General features: G+C 39.7%; 1 protein-coding gene across 2 annotated transcripts in view; it reads right to left on the reverse strand.

Annotated features, from left to right (window-relative positions):
- Positions 1–20,090, reverse strand: part of DSCAM (DS cell adhesion molecule) — a 718,005-nt gene that overhangs the window by 337,007 nt on the left and 360,908 nt on the right. The window lies entirely within an intron of this gene.

Here is a 20,090-nt window from a genome sequence, read left to right on the forward strand (position 1 = left end):
GAGTGGAACAGTGCTGGAAAAGAATCAAGTGGTTCACCTTTTTTAAACTCCCAGTGTGGGTGACAGGAAGCCATTATAACATCTCAGTGGTCATGTGCGTTTTATTCTTTCAGGACAGATGGCATTTGGTTCCTAACAAGTAGTTTTAGCTATCTCAGATTATTATAAAAAGTATCTGCTCTGGAAAAAAAAATCTGGAGAGTTTAAATATGAAATCATTTCTAAATGGAGAAAAGACGATCTTTCCCAAGAGAGTGAAACATCTGTGTATTTCCAAAGCATACTGGTTTTCTTTACCTGAGGTTATGCAATTATGACTCCCTGCAGGCGAACAAGACAAACAACGGAGCTCTCTCAACATTAGCATCAAAGTGGTCCATTTGTGTTTAATCACTTTCTTAAGGGGAAAGTTCTAAGTTCAATTGACTCATATATATATAATGTTAATTTCAGGAAAACAGGTCCTTACTATATTAATCTTCCTCTTTACCTTTTGAAATACAAAAATGTAAGGCTTGATTTTAATCAAATGCTAAAACTCAGACCAATCTAGTACCCAGTAATAAACCATCTCTTCACATCACCGGAGAGCGATAAGTTGAGGAAAAGATGAATTAACAGATTTGAGAAAATTTGGAGAATATATTATGCCTCTGTCTTGCCATCATAGTCCTTCCCTATCATGGCCCATTTAATTATCTGTCCATCTCCTCCACCAGCCGCTGAAAAAAGGCCCTTCCTATAACGCGCCCACCACTCTGTCATTTCCATCAAGCACACGCCTGACACATGCTATGTAGATATGTACTCGACAAAGCGCCCAGGGCTGCAGAATCATCAGAACGGACATCATCATATGTCTCTATATAAAACGGTATATAAAAATCACCATTATATATCAGCCATGGTCCTTTAGAATACCAAAAAGGAAAATGTATCAAGACACTAGCACGCTCTAATAGAGAATGCGCATTCATGCATTAACAGAAAACGATAATAACTGTTAAAGTGTAAGTGGTCAGTAAACCTGTTTTCCAAAGAACAAATCAAAGACAATGCTCACTGGACTTTTCACTGGAATTAGGTATCTTACAAATCAGATCTGTAGTTTACCAAACGATACGCTGTACAGTCCTGTTCTTACATGGACGGTTTGCCGGTCAGACGCTAATGCACTGGCAGCTGTCGATAGAAGAGGTTTGCCTGCAAGACAACGGGGAGGCCTTCCAGGTATGCCCTGCCTTCCACAGTGATAACCGCTTCGTGCTGTGACACCAGCATCATTCGTACCATCAACGTACACACACACACACACACACACACACAGCATACACACACGTACACACCTACTTCCACTCCTACCAGGATCCCCGATGTTGTCATGACAATGCCGATCACAAATCAGGCAGAATCCACTCCAGCCTACAACGTTGATGGGGACCCTAGATGTGAAAGCTGATAAGCACCTTAGGCTCTTCACGAAAGCTTGAGACTTGGATGTTTTCTTAAATATTCCTCAAGGGAACAGCAGTTACAGTTTTAAATGCTCAGGAAATTTGACTAATAAAATATTTTAGAAAATAAGATGAAGGTCAGGCATTTCTGCTTTATAACATTAACCATGAGATCACCATCATCATCTCCTCATGATGGCTACAATGTATTGAACTACCTGATAAGCATTGTGCCAAGTAACCTGTATAGATGATCTAACTTAATTTCCCACGGTCTCAGTCTATTCAGGATGCTGTAACCAAAATATCCTATACCAGCTGGCTTATAAGCAACACCAACTTATTTCTCACAGATCTGGAGGCTGGAAGTCCAAGATCAAGGTATCTGCAGACTCAGTGTCTGGTGAGGGCCTGCTTCCTGGTTCAAGGACCGCCATCTTCTCACTGTTGTCCTCACGTGGTGGGGGGACAAGGGAGCTCCCTGAGGTTTCTTTTATAAGGGCACTGATCCCATTCGTGAGGGCTCCCCCTCATGATCCAATCATCTCCCAAATGCCCCACCTCCAAAGACTATCACACTGGGGGTCAGGTTTGAGCATATGAATATGGGGGGCCACAAACACCTGGTGAACAATACTTCACAAATGTAAGTGGAAAAGCTCTGAGATGGATTTCAGTTTCTCCTGTTCACTCCCTCTTATATCAGACTTCTATCTTATGCCTTTCTAGTCTTCTGTGACTATGACTTCCTTACCCATCACTTGACAACTGTCTCACTGAGGGTTAATTTCAAAGGGTTCCATCTATGTGGCATGCAGCTGCAGAACACTTTACATTTGCAGGATGTTCTGGAAAATGTACACGAACAGCAAAAGAGTAAGGGTTTAGACACCACACTCACCTTCATCTTTCAGATTCTGTGAACAAAGGAAAGGTTGCAGATCTGTTAAGTCAAAGATTTTAGAGGAGGTTTGTGACATTGGGTAAAATTTTGCAAATGAAAGCCCCAGAGCCAGTATCTCGACTAGAGACTATTGTGCACACATGTGGCCTCTCAGGACTGGAGGCCAAAGGTTGAGCACAAGGCTAAGAGCGTTTCCTTGGAAACGAGGTGCTTCTTCATACAGCAGAGGCCCCTTTGGACGTCACATGTTTTCCAAGTACCTGCTGTGTGTCTAGAAATCTGCTCTATGGATTGCACTTCATTTAAACAAATAAACATGGGGAAGAATTCAACTTTTAGATATTCTCTTTAGAAAGTTCTAACATTGCTTAACCTCCATTCGACAAATAGGGTCCCTCATCCACTAGGCTCTGCGCCAGCAGCTGGGAAGAGGATGAGAAGAGGGTGCGGTCCCTTCTTGACTGGAGGGTATCATGTTGTCACTGTCTAGGAAAGGCTCTTCAGCTGGTGCTCCTGACATCATCTGCTTTGGAATCATTTCCACTTTGATTCAATGAATGGGTCCTCTCTCCTAGAATGACTGATATTTATGAGGTCTGCAGGCATACCTAGCACATATCATCATGCTTATTTGATGTGGCAGAATAAAATCACTGAACGAAATTCTATTTCAGCCCCGACTGTCACTTAGATCAAGAGGAGCCTTGTAAGAACCTTCTAGTCATAGGAGCCAAGCTGTACTCTATGCAATATGGGGAAAACAACAAAATCTTACCTGCATTTAAAACATTATTTTTCATTCATGTCTTAGATTACTAGACATAAAATCTAGGATATATGAAAAATAATCTCATCTGGGGACCATAAGGATTTTAATTTAGTTCCATGCAAAATACATATTATTTAAGTACAGTCACTTATTTTCATCCAGCGAACAGGTAGTTCCTATACAAAAGGATGTCATGCCAACTTTGGGAGAGTCTGATACTGATATTCTGGGGGCATTGAGCATAAGGGACTCTGGAAAATGTAACAGGGGCCCTTTGCCCATCTAAGTGGGACCAGAGAAGCCATCTGATCATCTAATCCTTCTGAGACCACACGTGTATAATAGTTACGTTTAAATTTAGACGTTGTGCTATTTATCGTGACCTAGAATTATAATCACTGGTGCAGTCTTGGGACAAGCCTTAGTGATACATGTTCAAAACGGTCCCCAATAAGTCAGGCTTCTGTGTCAACACTCCCATTGTGATATACCTTTGCCTTGAATCCCAGATTAAAGGGGAAGTCTATGCCCCCCACCCCTGAATCTGGAATGGTCTGTAACTTGCTTTGACCAAAAGAGGGCCATGCAGGTGACATCATGGGAGTTTCAAAGCCATTCATTTAAAGATCTTACAGCTTTCTCTTTGGTCCAGGTAGAATCCAGCAACCATATGAAGGAGTCTAAGCTACCCTGATGGAAAGAGGCAACGTGGAAAGGAGACCCTATAAGACAAGCCACTCCATATATAGAGAGAGGTCACACGAAGGGAAAGCAAGTGAGCCAGAACAGTTTGAGCCACGTAAGCTAAGGCTTACTTAGGCAGATGGGAAGGCTGCCTTTGACGCCTCAGCCTGAGTCCGGCAGACACCACGGGGAGCAGAGACAAGCAGCCCTCCCTGTGCCCTGCTCAGTTTCCTGTCCCAAAAGGAATCATGAGCCAGAGAGTAATGTTTACCTAAGGCACTAAGTTCCAGAGTGGTTAGTAAGCATCTATGAATAACTCGCACGACCCTTCTCTACATGAACCAGATGCAAATGAGCCACCTGATAGGACAATACTGCCTCTCAAGGATCCTCTCCAAGGGACCCAGTTCTTTACAAGGCTGTCTGACTGCTTGGTGGGTTTCTGCCCAGCGAGATACGAACAACAGAGACACAAGTTGTTGCACACCCTGCCTGGCAGTGGGCTTGCACTGCTACTAAGGGGCATGGAACATTTTGAGCCCTGGGCCGTTTGACTGCCCAACATGAGAGTAATAAATAGTAAAGAAAAAAAAAAGTAAATGTTATTAAGGAATATATTAATAAATGAGAGAAAAAAATAAAGAATACTAAGCCTAGACTCTAGGCTAGGACTGGCAATTCTCATCAGTGGTATTGCTGGGAACAAAGAAAGAATGGTCCACACTAGGCAGGTGGACGGTGGAATTTAAGGTCACGTGGCAAGAGGCATCAGAATCAGAAGTAAAAGAAGTGATAAAATGGGAACGACCCGGTGTTAGAGATTGCACGGTATTTACAAATCATATGAAGGAAAATGCCAGTCATGCAATATTTAACAGAAAAAGCTCTGGGGCTCGGAGTGAAGGAGGCTAGAAGGTCACTGCTGGGCCGCACATCCAGGTTTGAAGACACATTTAATGAGGGACACCGGCAGTCAGAACAGTGACTGTTTTCTAGTTCTGACATAACAGCAGACGTTCCACAGTCTTGAGCTGCTATTAGCTCTGGCTGGACGTTTCTTTTATCTTAAGATTCAGCTAAACAATTCATGAAAATGGATGTTTAGTAGGCTCTATTTTGCTCATCAGTTTCCTCTGTGTTCTCCTTTCTTGAGTCTGTTTACTTGCACGGGAACATTTGTACAGGATCCGTCTGTAACACACGCAGAGTGAGGGTCCACAGACGTGCTGGCTCGCACGTACAGCACAGCACGCCCAGTGCCCCGTGATGTCACTCATCATCTTCGGTGACATTCCTCGTGCACTGAGGCTGGTGCTGTTTTGATTAATGAGGTATTTGTTCTCTATCAGGTAGCAATTTAAAATAGCCCATTCTCTGTGACTTATGAATGGGATTTGAATATTACCTTCTGACCTGTCTAGGTGTTTCGGTGATTTGTGGCTATTTTTTTCACTGAGAAACCACTTAATATTTCTTTGAATAACAGTGTCATGGTCCAATACAAATGCTTATGGAGGAAAAAAACAACCATGGTAACCATAAGTGGAATTTAAATTCTTTAGTACGAATTTAAATACTATTTCCAAATATCCATTCGTATATAAGTTTTAGGGTAAATACAATACTTTGAGTTCTTGGATATTGAGAACTTTAACATTAAAAAGATTCATAAGAAAGTTCTTTGGACTTCTTAAGTGTTAAATTGTATAATAATCACTTCCACATTCAGCCCTGACAGAGTAACAAGGTCCATATTCACCCTCTCATCTTGAACAACCTGTGACATGGACAAGATCTATAAAGCAATAGTGTAAGGACTGAAAAGCAGGCAGCACAGCCCAGCGAGCCCCAAGAGAAGGAAATCCAATGAGGCGCTCTCTATGACTTCCCTTGTTTCCTGCCCTAAGAGAGGTCCCCAGCCACGATACATGACCTGATGGGCTCTCCCCTGGGTTGCAAGCATATAGTTTCCAGCTTGAGGAGGCTAAGACAGCTAGGATTTACAGGCAAAAACACCAGAGGGGGACCCTGCAGTGAAAGTACCTGACAACTAGTTTTTCCGATTGCAACGTAAGTGCCTGACATAGAGCTTTTGATTGCCAAAGCATCCACTTCAAAGACAGCCCCATTGAATAAGCATATTGCCTGCTACACAACTAGAGAAAGAGCCAGGCCACCCCACCCACAAAGTTCTCCTTTTAGAAAGCTGTGGCTGACCTGGATAGCCAGCCTCTCAAGTGGACCAGACCTGCTTTTCCCTCTCATGCGTTAATCCCTGCTCTTACGTGTTAAATTTTAAAAATGAAACCCCCAAACCCTAAGCACCCTATCCTTGACCCCAATAAAGGCTGAACCCCAAGTCTCTGCTATCTCTATCTCTCTCTGCCCAGGATCTTGCTGTGTGGCCCCAAGCAGGCTGTGTAGCCCCCCAGGATTTGTGAGCGATAAACCTTATTCTTCAAAGTCCTCTGATGGTTGTTACTGAGGTGCATATTGGAATCATAAGAACCACAAGAGCCAGTCCAGCCTCAGCACTGGCTCCGGTTAGGGAAATGTCTGTGGAAACTCACCACAAGGATGGGTGCAAGTGAGAGGTCCTGGGCGTTTCCAGTTCATAGTGTTATTGTATCAGCTCTGGACTGAAATCGTGCAGAGATGACTTAAAATCAAGGTTTAATGAGAACCTAGTGATGCCAAGGAGCTCAACTGCATCCCAGAGGACTAAAGTAGCTAAACATAAAATTTAAAATGTCTGGCATCCAATAAAAAATTACTGAACACGCCAAAAGCAGGAATATTAACAGCCCAAGAATAGAATAAATGAGGAAATTAAGATAATTGTAAATATATACCAATTATCCAAGAAGGTAAAGGAAAGGAAAAGAGAGAAAGGGAATATATATATAATTGAGATCCATGTGAAACTTTAGGAAGTAGGAAATACAATATTTGAAATAAAAAATGATCACTGGATGGGATTAAAAGCACATTGGAAAATGCCAAAGAAACCACCAAAGAACCTGAAAACATAGCAGTAGAAACTATCCAAAGTGAAACAGACAGAAAAACAAATACTGAAAAAAAAATGAACAAAGCATCAATGACCTGTGGGACAATGTCAAGCAGTATGGAATATGTGCAACTGAAGACCCAGAGGAGAAGAAAAGCAGAAACGGGACACACAAAATATACATATTTGAAGAAAAGAGGAAAAGGAAAGAAAGAGATCCAGATTTCTCACAACTATAAAACCATAAATCAAGAAAGTTCAATGAGTCTTAAGTCAAGGAGCCATGAAGAAAACAAGATTAAGACACAACACTATCAAATTGCTGAAATCCAGTGATAAAAAACAGAAGAGTCAGAGTTAGCAATCTGCGCAGGCAACTATGAGCATGACAACAGGCTTTCCACACAAGCCAGAGACAATGGCGTCATAACTGTAAAGTTCTGAAAGAAAAACTGTCCACGTAGAATTCTCTACCCATTAAAAAATATCTCAGAGAAGATGAAATAAAGATTTATTAGCACTAACCAAAGTTGAGAGAATTCATTGCCAGCAGACTTACATAATAAAGACTGTCTTTCTGGCAGAAAGAGAAAGGAATCAGATAAAGGCTTGAATCTCCATGGATGAACAAAGTGTACCAGAGATGAAAAATATGAGGTGAAATATAAAATCTTTTTTTCCCCCTCAGCTTTAAAATTTTTTTAAAAGATACTTGGCCATTTAAAATAGAAACGAGACTATATTGTGGAGTTTACACCATATATAGAAATAAAATGTAGAACAACAATGAAGAAGCCCAGGAAGCAAAAAAAAAAAAAAAAAGGAACATGTTATTGTCATAATATTATTTTTTAATATTATTTATTTATTTGACACAGAGAGAGAGAGAGAGAATAAGCAGGGGGAGCTGCAGAGGGAGAGGGAGAAGCAGGACCCCTGCTGAGCAGAGAGCCCGACGCGGGGCTCGATCCCAGGACCCTGGGACCATGACCTGAGCTGAAGGTAGATGCTTTACCAACTGAGTCACCCAGGTGCCCCTGTCATAATATTCTTATAACACATATGACAAAGTATAATATTAGTTGAAGATACAGAGTGATGTGTTCAATAGGTATATTTAAATCATAGAGAAAACACCCAAAGTAAATAAAATAACAAATACAACAAACAATAAAATGGAACTAATAAGCTAAGAGTAAAGATAAAATAAATTTTATGCAGCCAATAAAACAAATGTGCATGTAGTCCAAAATACCGCAATAAAAGTGGAAAACATGAAGAATAAATGGGACAAACAGAAAACAAATAGCAAAATGATAGATTTAAGCCCAACACTGTCAATAGTCACATTAAATATAAACAGCATAAATATTTCAATTAAAAGGAAGATATTATGTGATGGCACAAAAATAAAAAAACAAGACCCAGCTATGTGCTGTATAGAAGAAATGCACTTTAACTCTTAAGTCACAGAGAAATTGGAAGCAAAAGAGATAGTTTAAAAATGAATGTCTAGTAAGGAGGGCACGTACTCAATGGTGCACTAGGTGTTATACGCAACTAATGAATCATCAAACTTTATATCAAAAACCAGGGATGTACTGTATGGCGACTATAATAATATAATAAAAAAACATCAAAAAAATGAATGTCTAGGGGAGCCTGGGTGGCTCAGTCATTAAGTGTCTGCCTTCAGCTCAGGGTGTGATCCCAGGGCCCTAGGACTGAGCCCCTCACTGGGCTCCCTGCTCAGTGGGAAGCCTGCTTCTCCCTCTCCCACTCCCCCTGCTTGTGTTCCCTCTTTCGCTCTCTCTCTGTCAAATAAGTAAATAAAATCTTTTAAAAAAATGAACATCTAAATATTACTCATCAGAAAGCTCACCTAGCCCAAACCATGGATATACAATTGATATCAAGTAAAATTAATAAACTTATTGTAAGATTGACAAAGTAATTAATAGAAGAGACACAAATTACCAATATCAGTAATAAAAAGGGGTATATCACTCAGACCTCCTAGATATTAAAAGGATAGTAAGGGAATAATATGGATAATAATATGGATGTCATAATGCACATAAATTCACCAACTTAAAAGAAATGGGTCAGTTTCTCAAAAAGCTACAAACTACCAATATTTACGTAATATGAAATAGATCACCTGATGAATTCTGTAATTATTAAAGTACTGGAATTTACAGTTAAAAACCCTCCCCCAGGGGCACCTGGGTGGCTCAGTCGTTAAGCATCTGCCTTCGGCTTAGGGCATGATCCCAGCATTCTGGGATCGAGCCCCACATCAGGCTCCTCTGATGGGAGCCTGCTTCTTCCTCTCCCACTCCCCCACTCCCCCCGCTTGTGTTCCCTCTCTCGCTGGCTATCTCTCTGTGTCAAATAAATAAATAAAATCTTTAAAAAAAAAAAATCCTCCCCCAAAATGCCTAGGCAAAGATGGTGTAACTAGCAAATTCTACCAACCCTTTAAGAAAGAAATAACACAATGCTATTCCATGTCTACCAGAAAACAGGAGAGGAGGGAACACCTCTGAACTCATTTTATGAATCCAATATTAATTTTATTCCAAAACCAAAGACATTACAGGGATAAAAGCCCAACAAAATATAGCAAGTTGAATCCAATGACACACACACACACACACACACACACACACACACAGACACACACACACACACAAAGAATAATACACCGTAGCCAAGTGAGATTTATCTTGGTTACAGAAAATTGGTTCAACAGGTGAAAATCAACCAGTGTAATTTGCTAGATTTGCAGAGTCTGGCAGAATCAGAGATGAGGCACGCCAGTCAGAACTCTTTTCAAGAGAATCCGCTGTGGGTGATGTAGTTCGCTGACTGCCACCACCCGACATGACTTCAGATACACTATAGAAATGATGCTGAAGCCACGCTGTACTCAGACTCCTCCCAGCAAAGGAATGGGGGCAGGGACACTGAATGGGTCATTTCTGCTAGTTGTAGGACACTGCTGACAGGCAACATTTGTTCTGGGATTCCTCAGCAGCCTGACGGAGCATTTCGCAGATATGCACAGCCATCTGCAGCTCTTTCTCCTCCGTCTATCCATTCATAGGTGCCAGACTTGCACTGTGGTCTGAAAGCCTCGCCACCTCCTCCTCTTCCTGATGCCCTATTTCTTTTTTTTTTTTTTATTTTTTATTATGTTATGTTAGTCACCATACAGTATTTCTTTAACAAGCATTTCCCCTAATACGTTTTTTCAACTTGCTTCTGTTTTGGAAGCTTCTTAGAAGACCTCAGATAGCACACATTCTGAAGAAAAACCATATGATTATTTCAAAACATGAAAAAACAGAAAGGCTAAATGTCTTGACCCTGAGATCAGGAGCAAGGATGTCTGCTGTCAGTACATCCATTCACCATTGTAATAGAGGTCCTAGCCAGTGCAATAAGACAAAATAAAGAAATAAAATGCAAGCATATTGGCCAATGCGAGGTAAAACTGTATTCATAGGTGACATGATGGTCTACGTAAAAACAAAAAACAAAAACTTAAGTAATTTACCAGAGGAAATACCAGAACTACAAAGTGAGAATCAATATACCAATATACCAATCAATGTGCCAGAAAGTAAAAATATATTTCTACATACTAGCAATGAACAACCGGAAGCTAAAATTTAAAAACAAGACCATTTATAATAGGATGAATAATAAGACATACTTAAAAAAAATTTAAATATACAAGATCTATACACTAAAATCTATAAATTATTGATGAGAGAAATGAAAATAGACTCAAATAAATGGGGGGACAAAAATCACGATCACTGATAAGAAGATTCAATTATTATTAAGGAGTCAAATTCTTCCTAAATTTATCCTTGGATTCAACACAATCAAAATCGTAATCCTGGAAGACAAGTGAATTCTAAAATTTGTGGAGATATTCAAAAGATAGAGAATAAAACAACTTTTAGTAAGAACACAGTTGAAGGACTTAGACTAGCTGGTTGAAGACTATTTATAGAGTTGTGCATCAAGACAGTATATTATTATCCATAAAAATAAAACAGGCCAAAGGAACTGAATAGAAGCCAGGACATCTGACATACATAGTCGGTTGATTTTTAACTGATGTACTTAGGTAATTCAATGGGGAAAGAAAGAAGTTTTTAGAAAATAGTGTTAAAAGATCTGGCTATCAATATGCAAAATAAGTTAGATATCCATATGCAAAAAATGGGCCTAAATAGTTACTTCAAACAATACAGGGAATTAACTTGAAGTGGATCACTGACCTAAATGGAGGAGCTGAAACTGTAGCACTTCTAGAAGAAGACATGGAAGACAACGGAAGTGATCTTGGGCTAAAAGTTGTTTTATCTAGGACACAAAATAAATTATAAAAGAACAAATACTGATGAAACAAATTTCATCACAATTTCCAAATCCACTCTTGCAAAATCACTTTTAAAAAAATGAAAAGTCCAACTGCAGCTTAAGAGAAAATATTTACAAAGCATATCTGTGATAAAGGACTTGTCTCTACATAATAAAGAATTCTTAGGATCAACAGTAAGAAGGCGAATATCTCGATTAAACCTGCAGTGTGAGATACATGGATCCAGGGGCACCTGGGTGGCTCAGCCATTAAGCGCCTGCCTTTGGCTCAGGTCGTGATCCCAAGGTCCTGGGATCAAGCCCCGCATCAGGCTCCCTGCTCCATGGGAAGCTTGCTTCTCCCTCTCACACTCCCCCTGCTTGTGTTCCCTCTCTTGCTGTCTCTCTCTTGTCAAATAAATACATAAAATCTTTTTTAAAAAGTACATGGATCCAGTGAGCAATACAGGCATGTGTTGAAAATCACAGGTTATTATAATCACAGTGCAGGAATGATCTCCAAGAAATTACCAACCTGCCAACGCAAACCTGCCTGAGGCTACAAAGTATTCGGATAAGGCACCAGGTAAATGGCAAGGCCTCAAAGCTGAAGGGATTTATCAAGGCATAGGAGAAAGGAAGAAAGAAATGTTTAATACGCAGCATATAAATATTCTTGAGTAACTGAGAGAAAATTTTCTCACCCTCGATAAAATATATATCCACAGTTACATAGAGCAGGATTTGTGATATATACCTGAAACTTTTCCAGGATTGAGTCTACAGACACAAGGTATGATTAGTGGAAGCAGAGGAAGAAATTACTCAGGAGAAAGAGAAAACACTTAGAATTTGATTTGGACATGTTTTGCCCATGTTAGGCACTCAATAAAATTTGTTTATTAATACTAATACTAAAGATTGTTCTAAAAAGAGATTGATTTTTTCCAATCAAAGGCTTTTTATAATTTAAAGTAAATAGTTATTATAAAAAGGAGAGAACACACATTCTAGCACAAAACAGCAGTGCAAATGGCTGAATGTCAAAGGATATTGTCTCTATGGCTCCTCAGTAGAACTCTCCAAGAAATGGTAGCCCCACGGTTAGACTGTTTACCCTGCACACGAAGTTGCTATACTGAACTTCCAGACTTATTTGAAGAGGACGTGGAAAAATGGTGAAGAAACCAAAGAACTTCTCGGGACTGGATGACTACTTGCAAGATGCTGGGAAGACCAGCTGTTTGCAAGGAGTACAGTGTGGTAGACTGTGTTGAGTAGGACGCTGTGTGGAATACCAGAAGACAAGTCTAGGGTCCTGAGGGGACAAGGGAATTGGCCCATGTCTGGGCAGGGAAGTTGTCCAGGACCCACAAAAAGAAATGAGCTCTGATCGGCCCAATAGCCCATATCCTTGTAATCACTATGAGGCACCTTTCACAGAGGTTCCCTAGTGGGCAGGTGAGACCCACCTGGGAGGCCTTCTCATACTCCATAGGACACTTCCTCTCTCTCTCTTCTCCTCACCCCCACCATCATTCCGATACACTCCTCCACCCTACCCCAGCCCCAGGAGGGCACAACCCTGTCATGCATCCCTGTTGTCCTATCCACTTCCTGTCCCCACCAGCTTTATTGAGGTATAACAGAGAAATAAAAATTGTATATAGAGTTAAGTAATAGAGTACCATCCAGTTTTATTAATGACGTGTGTGGTATAGCTTGGATTATTTTCTTTCTTTCTTTCTTTCTTTCTTTCTTTCTTTTTTTTTTTTTTTTTTTGGTGGAAAGTAGGTTACAACTTTGTGGCACAAAGATTGTATTTGAACTCCTAAAATTGGCATAGGAGGATGTTCACAATCCAGACCCCGTCAAACTGGGCATGCAAACATTTGCTTTCAATGAGATGACCTGCACACTCTATTTCACTTAGGAACTGACAAGTCCAGCCTTGCCTGGACATTAGGATCATTCTTTCTCTGTATTGTGCATCTGTGATGTAACTTTTTTGATTCCTATGTGTTGTTCTAGACTGGGTTCCCTCTTACTTCCCTATTTCTCCTGTGGTGTCTTCCTGACCTCCCCACTCTGTGATGGTTTTTTCCCCATCCCCAGTCCCTGGCCACCCTCTGCTGTACCAATCTCTTGACCCGATGCTCTCAGCCCAAGGTCATGTCTTCATTTGTCTCCATGGGCTTTATTGACTAAGGAGGGGAAGTCTTGTAATTGTCTGTAGACACACACACACACACACACACACACACACACACACACACTAAGCAGTGCCCTGTGCCTGGTAAACTCTTGGTGTTTAACAGATACCTGTTGAATTTACATCTTGTAAACAAAACAGACATCCCTCTGATCATTTCTTGCATAAATGTTGTTTTGCCAAAATAAGCAGACACATACTATGGAGACAGGACTGAAACATAAACTTCCTATTTCAAGACAAAGTAAGATCAAAATGAAAAATAACAACTTGACGGACTCTTTCAGGATTTTTTTGGGGGAAATCATATTCAGCTATTTGCAGAGAAAATTATGGGGACTGATACTGAGGTGAATTGAATTGTTTGAATTCATAAAATAAAAGGAAATAATGAAGACACTATATTGGAAAGTTACAATAGTCTTGCATGACTGACGGTGTACAGGTATTACAGTACTCTCTAGTGGTCGGATTTGGAGCAAGACACTTGCAGGATAAATGCAGGATTTTTTTAGAAAGGCAAAGAGGGCAAGGTATATAACATTCCAAATATCATTATTTAATGAACATTTTGTGAAAAATGCTGTATAATTTTAAAATTCAAGAACATCTTATGTAGCTAGCTATCACTGCATGTGCAAATCAAAAGATGCTGAAATCCTTAATGCTCCTTTAGGATTTTTCGATACACTATTTTGTCATATGAAAAGGTGACTTTGGTCTGATGTGATTGAGGCATCTGATTATATGTATAATGCTGGTGTTCATATTTTCATTTCCTATATAAATGTTCCTAATTGAGTGGAAAATTTCCTAAAATTACTCTTTTAATAGCACTATAGAGTTGTAAGAATTGGATGGATATCTATATGTGTTTCATGCTTCCTTTTATTTTTATTAATGATATATAATATTTCACACAGATTTTGTTCCTTTTGCTCAAAAGCCATTTTTAAGACCTAAGACAGAGGAAATAAGTGATTTCTAAGTAATCATAAAGATTTTTGCAATGAAATATTGAATTCCTGAGTACAACAGAAAACACACTAGAATTCATTTCAGAAACATGACCATGGGTTAATTATTGTATCTCATATAATATTGTATTTGGTATTTGATAAAGACAAGAAAAATACAGAGATATATAGAGCCATATATTATGTTCACATCAGACAGTAAATAACTCAAATTTTATCTTACCGTTGTAGAGTGAAATTTAGCTACAATTGCCACCCAGATATTTCTGGTATGGTTCTAGGCATACAAGGCATATTTAATTCAGTGTAACTCAGTAAATAATAATCACTGTGCTTAATAAATGTTAGTCACAAGAGTACAAAGATTTTTGAAGAAAAATCCCTGTCAGACAGTAAGTCACCCAATAAGACGTCATGGACATGGATGATCACAATAATGAAAGATAAGAAACTTTGTCATATATATTGTGTCACTTATTCTTAAGAAAAATTCCTGTTTTCCATTATGATCCCTCCATACAAATAAGGAAAATGAGTTTCCAAATGAGAAAATCTCTTGCCTAGAGTTGCTCAGTGAATCAATGGCTCACACACACTGAAACTGAGACGTTTTCCTTGACTGTGTATGCCTTTCTTCCATAGGAAGGTTTCTCAATACAAGATGGAAAACTCCCTCGGAAGTAGCCTCTGAAGTAATAGCATCTTTGCTATTACCCCTGTGAATACGCAGAGGTTAGATGAGGCCAGACAATCCAGAGGTTGGGCAGATTTTATGTTATCTACCTCACAATCTGGCAAATTGTCCAGACGGGATGACAGGGAAGTAGGGTTGGCCAGAGCAAAGGATTCCATGAAATTCAACTTTTGCATGCCACCTGAGCAAAACACCCTGGATAAAAGAGCTCACGTTTAATGCATCACCTCGTTTTGATTAAAGCGCAGATTAAAGATGAAGAGGCTCAGATAAGCAGTATCTGTGTATCCAATTCTCACAGTTCCATAGCTGGGCATAGAATTTTGTACCATTCCAGGAAGGTCAAGTGGGATTATGGCCACAAGAAAATGGGATTTATTTTCAGTGAAGATAAGACCTGTCTTGCTAAGGCCTGCCAGGACTGGAGGGCAAAGTATGAATGTTTTAGCAGAAAGTACACACAGTAAATGGTTTAACAAAATGTCTTACTAATCCCAATATAAATAAAAAAGGCTTTGCATATACAAAACTAGAACAATCTGCTAAAATAAAGGGAGAAGCTGGGATAAAAACAAATTGATTCGGTGGGGATGAAAAAAAAATATGTTCCCTGAATTAAACACTGTAAATAGAAGATGAAATATTACATAAAGTGGAATTGGTGGGATAAAAGAAAAAAAATAAATTCCACTGACAACAAAGAGTGAAAAATTAAAACACTGACGTAATTAAAAAACAAAGAAAAATGGTTTAAAAAGCTATTCAGGACCTGATAAAATCCTGTGCTTCAGATAGAAAAAGCTTGTGAAGTACCAGGCAATTGTATTGAAAACAGAAGAATTCTTCAACATACATTGAAGACATTTTTAAAAAATAAGGGGAAAAAAGTCTTGTAAGTATACAGGTAGATAAAACACATTATCTTTAAATGGAGTAAAATGTACAGCGCCGGAAGCAAACTTCTATACCCAGCCGTATTATCTTGCGTTGTCTGCATTCAGTATCTCATTAGCTTCCGCAGAAAAATCACTATCATATTCCAGCTTATCAAAAGATGGAAGAAAGAACTCAATAACATATGGCACAACTTACAATAACTCGGTTAAACATACACCAGGTCAAAATATGTGTTACTGATCTCTCATAAAACAATAAAATGGTGACAATCAATTCTGTTGTCATCACCATCGTCATGATGGAAAGTTCCAGACTGTTGTTATCAAAAAAGGCAGTAGCGGGAGGAGAATAACAAATTTAAAAGCATCCTAAATTATTCACATAACACCCAAGAAGCATACGGACACTTTAAAAATTTTTGGCATTTATAACTAGAAAAATATGTTTGAATGCCTCTATATGAAATTTGGGAGTAATCATTAGTAGAGTAAGTACTGAATGCATGCCTTTCAAATTTCTAGAGAAAAGGTGGTTATGAAAACAAGCCATAGACAGAAGAAGAAAAAAAGGACCATGAAGGGAATGAAAACAAAGTCTAACAAAAACAATCAGCAGAACTCGCAGAAACCACACTTTTTATGTTTTCCAAACGAGGTGCCTACAAAACCAAAATCTCACAGCAGCAGGTTTTTCCAATAGTTAAAGGTGGTGCAGAAAAAAACAAACTTTCAAATATGCCATCAAAATAATATGTAATAAACCTCAATAGAATGTGCATCTATCGACATAGACTACTGCTATCTAATAAGGTCTTTTACTAAGTAATTATAATGACACAATTTTATCAGTAAAGGTTAAGTATCTTTATCTGAGCAGAATCCGATGAAATTAGTCCAGATGTAATAAGCACCATTTGTCACTATTAGAGCAAGAGCTGTTGACAGGACTTGGGTGTCTCCGTGGCAACCCCGGTGTTCCATTTCTTTTTTCTGTAACCTTAGACACTAACAAGGCATACAAGTCCAGAGGGCATAGAAGGTATTGCCTGGGTAATTTATTTACCCTTTTCTGACTTTGCCAGGCAGCGGCACATATGAGAATCCGGAGGCATTTTACATCAAATAGGTATCTGCTCTCAATGTTGACTCTGCTGATGAATATTTTGAACAGAAATATTGTACACAGGTTTTCATTAACAAGAAAATCACTAATTTTTAATTGATTTATCATCCATAAAGTATAAGAGAGTCAGAGAGAGAGAAAGAAAACACATATGTAAACAGAATGTAGATTTCTCCATTTCAGAAACTTGCAAGAATAAATATCCCTCAGCAATGGGACACATTCCACTAAAATTAAGCAATTTTAATGAAGTGCCAGCTACAGCCCATGTCTCAGATAACATTTGTGGAGTAGAGCATCCCAAGGGGGAATATTTACAGCTATGCTCGAAATGGGAGGAATTTGCTCTAAGACCAGGGCTCATACAAAGGCACCAGGGCTCCGGCATTACAGAAAACCCCTCCCCTTTGGCTTCAGAATCGGCGGGAGCTTAGTTTCCAGCCAGAATCATACCTGAAAACATGTAGACACGGTTTGACAGTCCCCATTTGGGCCACACTCAGTAGTAAAATAAAATGAATAATGGCACTTTATAAACGTCCCTGCTATCAATCTTAAGGGCGAAAACCTAAGGGGGAAGGTTCCGCGGGTGGGTGGAGATGGGATATTGGGATAAAAATTGAGAGGAATGTTGTAAATAAAATTTCATATTTCATTTCTTTCCTATTGTTCTTTATCATTTTAGAAATAGCACATGCCAGTTTTCCCACTTTAATAAACTAATATGAAAAAATAATTTATTTTTAAAAATACGAAGTTAAAAATGTAATTCATCTATTTAAAAAATTTGTAGACATAGATAACCAGACCTGGGGCCTTGTTCATGGGCAGATACATCAGCAACATGACATATCTTTTAAAATAAATTATTATTTTTCCATTTTGAATTTTTGTTACAGGTTGAATTGTGTTCCTCTCCCCCCCAAAATGTGTCAAAGTGCTAACCCCAGAACCTTAGAATGTGACCTCACTAGGAGACAAGAGTCTTTACTGAGGTTAGCAGGTGGAGGTTATTGGGGGGTGGCTCTAATCCGTTAAGACCGATGTTTTTATAAAAAGGGGAAATTTGGACCCAGAGACAGACTCGTGAACAACGTGAAGACATAGGGAAGAGAAGGTTGCCCCGTGACCAGAGGGCCCAATTTCAAGCCAAAGTTTGCTAAGGGCTGCTGGCAACAGCAGGCTCTGGAAGAGGCGGAAGAGGCAGGAAGGACCCCCACTCCCACCTCCCCTTCCCCTGAGATCCATGAGGGGTGTGGCCCTGCAGACACTTGGATCTCAGACTCCTGGAGTCCAAACGGTAAGAGAATAAACTTCTGCGGTTTAAACCGTGCGGTTTTTGGCGACTTATTCTGGCAGCCATGGATGCAGTACAATTCACCATGAATTCAGGATAAAACGCCTATTTCCAGAATGTAATGCCAGTTAAGTCTTCAACAGTGATGCCGTCCTACCGTGGAGTCAGTGACCGCGGGTCACTTAAATGAATGTTAGGGTAATCAAGTTAATGCTGTGAGATCGAAGTTCTCTTTCCCAAAGTTTCTTCTTCCAACATAAACTTAAAATGGGAGTACAGCATCTTCTTTCCTGTTTTACTAAATTCTAATTTCTACTAGAAATTTTGTCATTTCTAATCAACCTTGTATGCGTGTATATATATATACATACACATTTATAAACATATATTTACACGCATATATGAATATGTGTGTATGTATATATACACACACACACACACAGAAACATGCATGCATATGAACAACATATGTCTATACAGTATGTTTACAGGTTATATGGATATATGGTAAGCATATGTATGTTATATATACCAGCTATATTATGTACGTATACATGTGTATATATACTATACACGTATGTTATATACATGCATATACATATATACGTGGGTGTGTGTATATATGCATGCACACATATATACATGGTTTTCAGCAAAAGAAAGAATAAAGATGCTACATTTTTCAAATGATTTGAGGTCTTCAGAAAGCTCACTTTGCCTGCTGGTCACAAACAGCTTCTCTGAACCTTATGGTTGATTTTTACATGTGTGGCAATCGTGGGCCCAAGTGCAGGACTGGGGCAAGGCCAGCTTCATGCTGCCGGCAGCGCTGGAAGGAAAGGGCAGCCCAAGACCACCAAAGCTGGTGCAGAGATCGGGGCTCATGTCTGAGGGCCGGTCCCCGAGAGCCAGGGCTGCACTCACGGTTTTGGCACGCCGCACAGACATATTTGCCTACAACAGTCATGTAGGTTCCCACCTCATAAGACCAATGGGCAGTTTTCTAGGAGGCCTTTGACCTCTCCTTTTCTCTAGTCACTCCTGCAGTGGCTACTCAGTGTGTGGCCAGGCGGGTCCTGTGTGGACTTTCCCAGGCGAAACTGCATATGGTAAAAACACATGACAATATTGCTACGTGTTACTACTTACAAAAATATTTAGGGACTTGGCTTCTTCTTTTTTAAAGATTTTATTTATTTATTTGACAGAGAGAGTGCAAACAGAGGGAGCAGCAGAGGGAGAGGGAGAAGCAGGCTCCCCACTGAGCAGGGATCCCAGGACCCCAGGATCATGACCTGAGCCGAAGGCCGATGCTTAGCCAAATGAGCCACCCAGGCCCCCCTTGGCATCTTCTAATATATTGTAAATATTTAAAGAATAACAATGTAAATAGCATCATTGACGTTGTCAAGGACCATGTGTCACAATCTAGTTGTTAAATGTGGACAGCGTTAAAGGTAATTGTAGTAGACAGTACAATGACATGAGAGCAAGTGAAGAACCAGATACACTCCCGGAGGCATGACCTCGAAGGGCTGGCCTCCAGAAGACGCCTAGAGCTTTCCTCTCTGCCTCCTGGGGCCACCAGCTCATCACCACAGTCAACGCGACAACCAAAATGGCATCAGGGTGGGGGCCCAAAGCAGCACAAACGGGAGAATGCCCACAGTTGTTCCCTCATTCAAACCCC

This window comes from Ursus americanus, chromosome 4 (assembly GCF_024610735.1).
Source record: "Ursus americanus isolate L20-20 chromosome 4, mUrsAme1.1.p, whole genome shotgun sequence".
Classification (NCBI taxonomy): Eukaryota; Metazoa; Chordata; class Mammalia; order Carnivora; family Ursidae; genus Ursus; species Ursus americanus.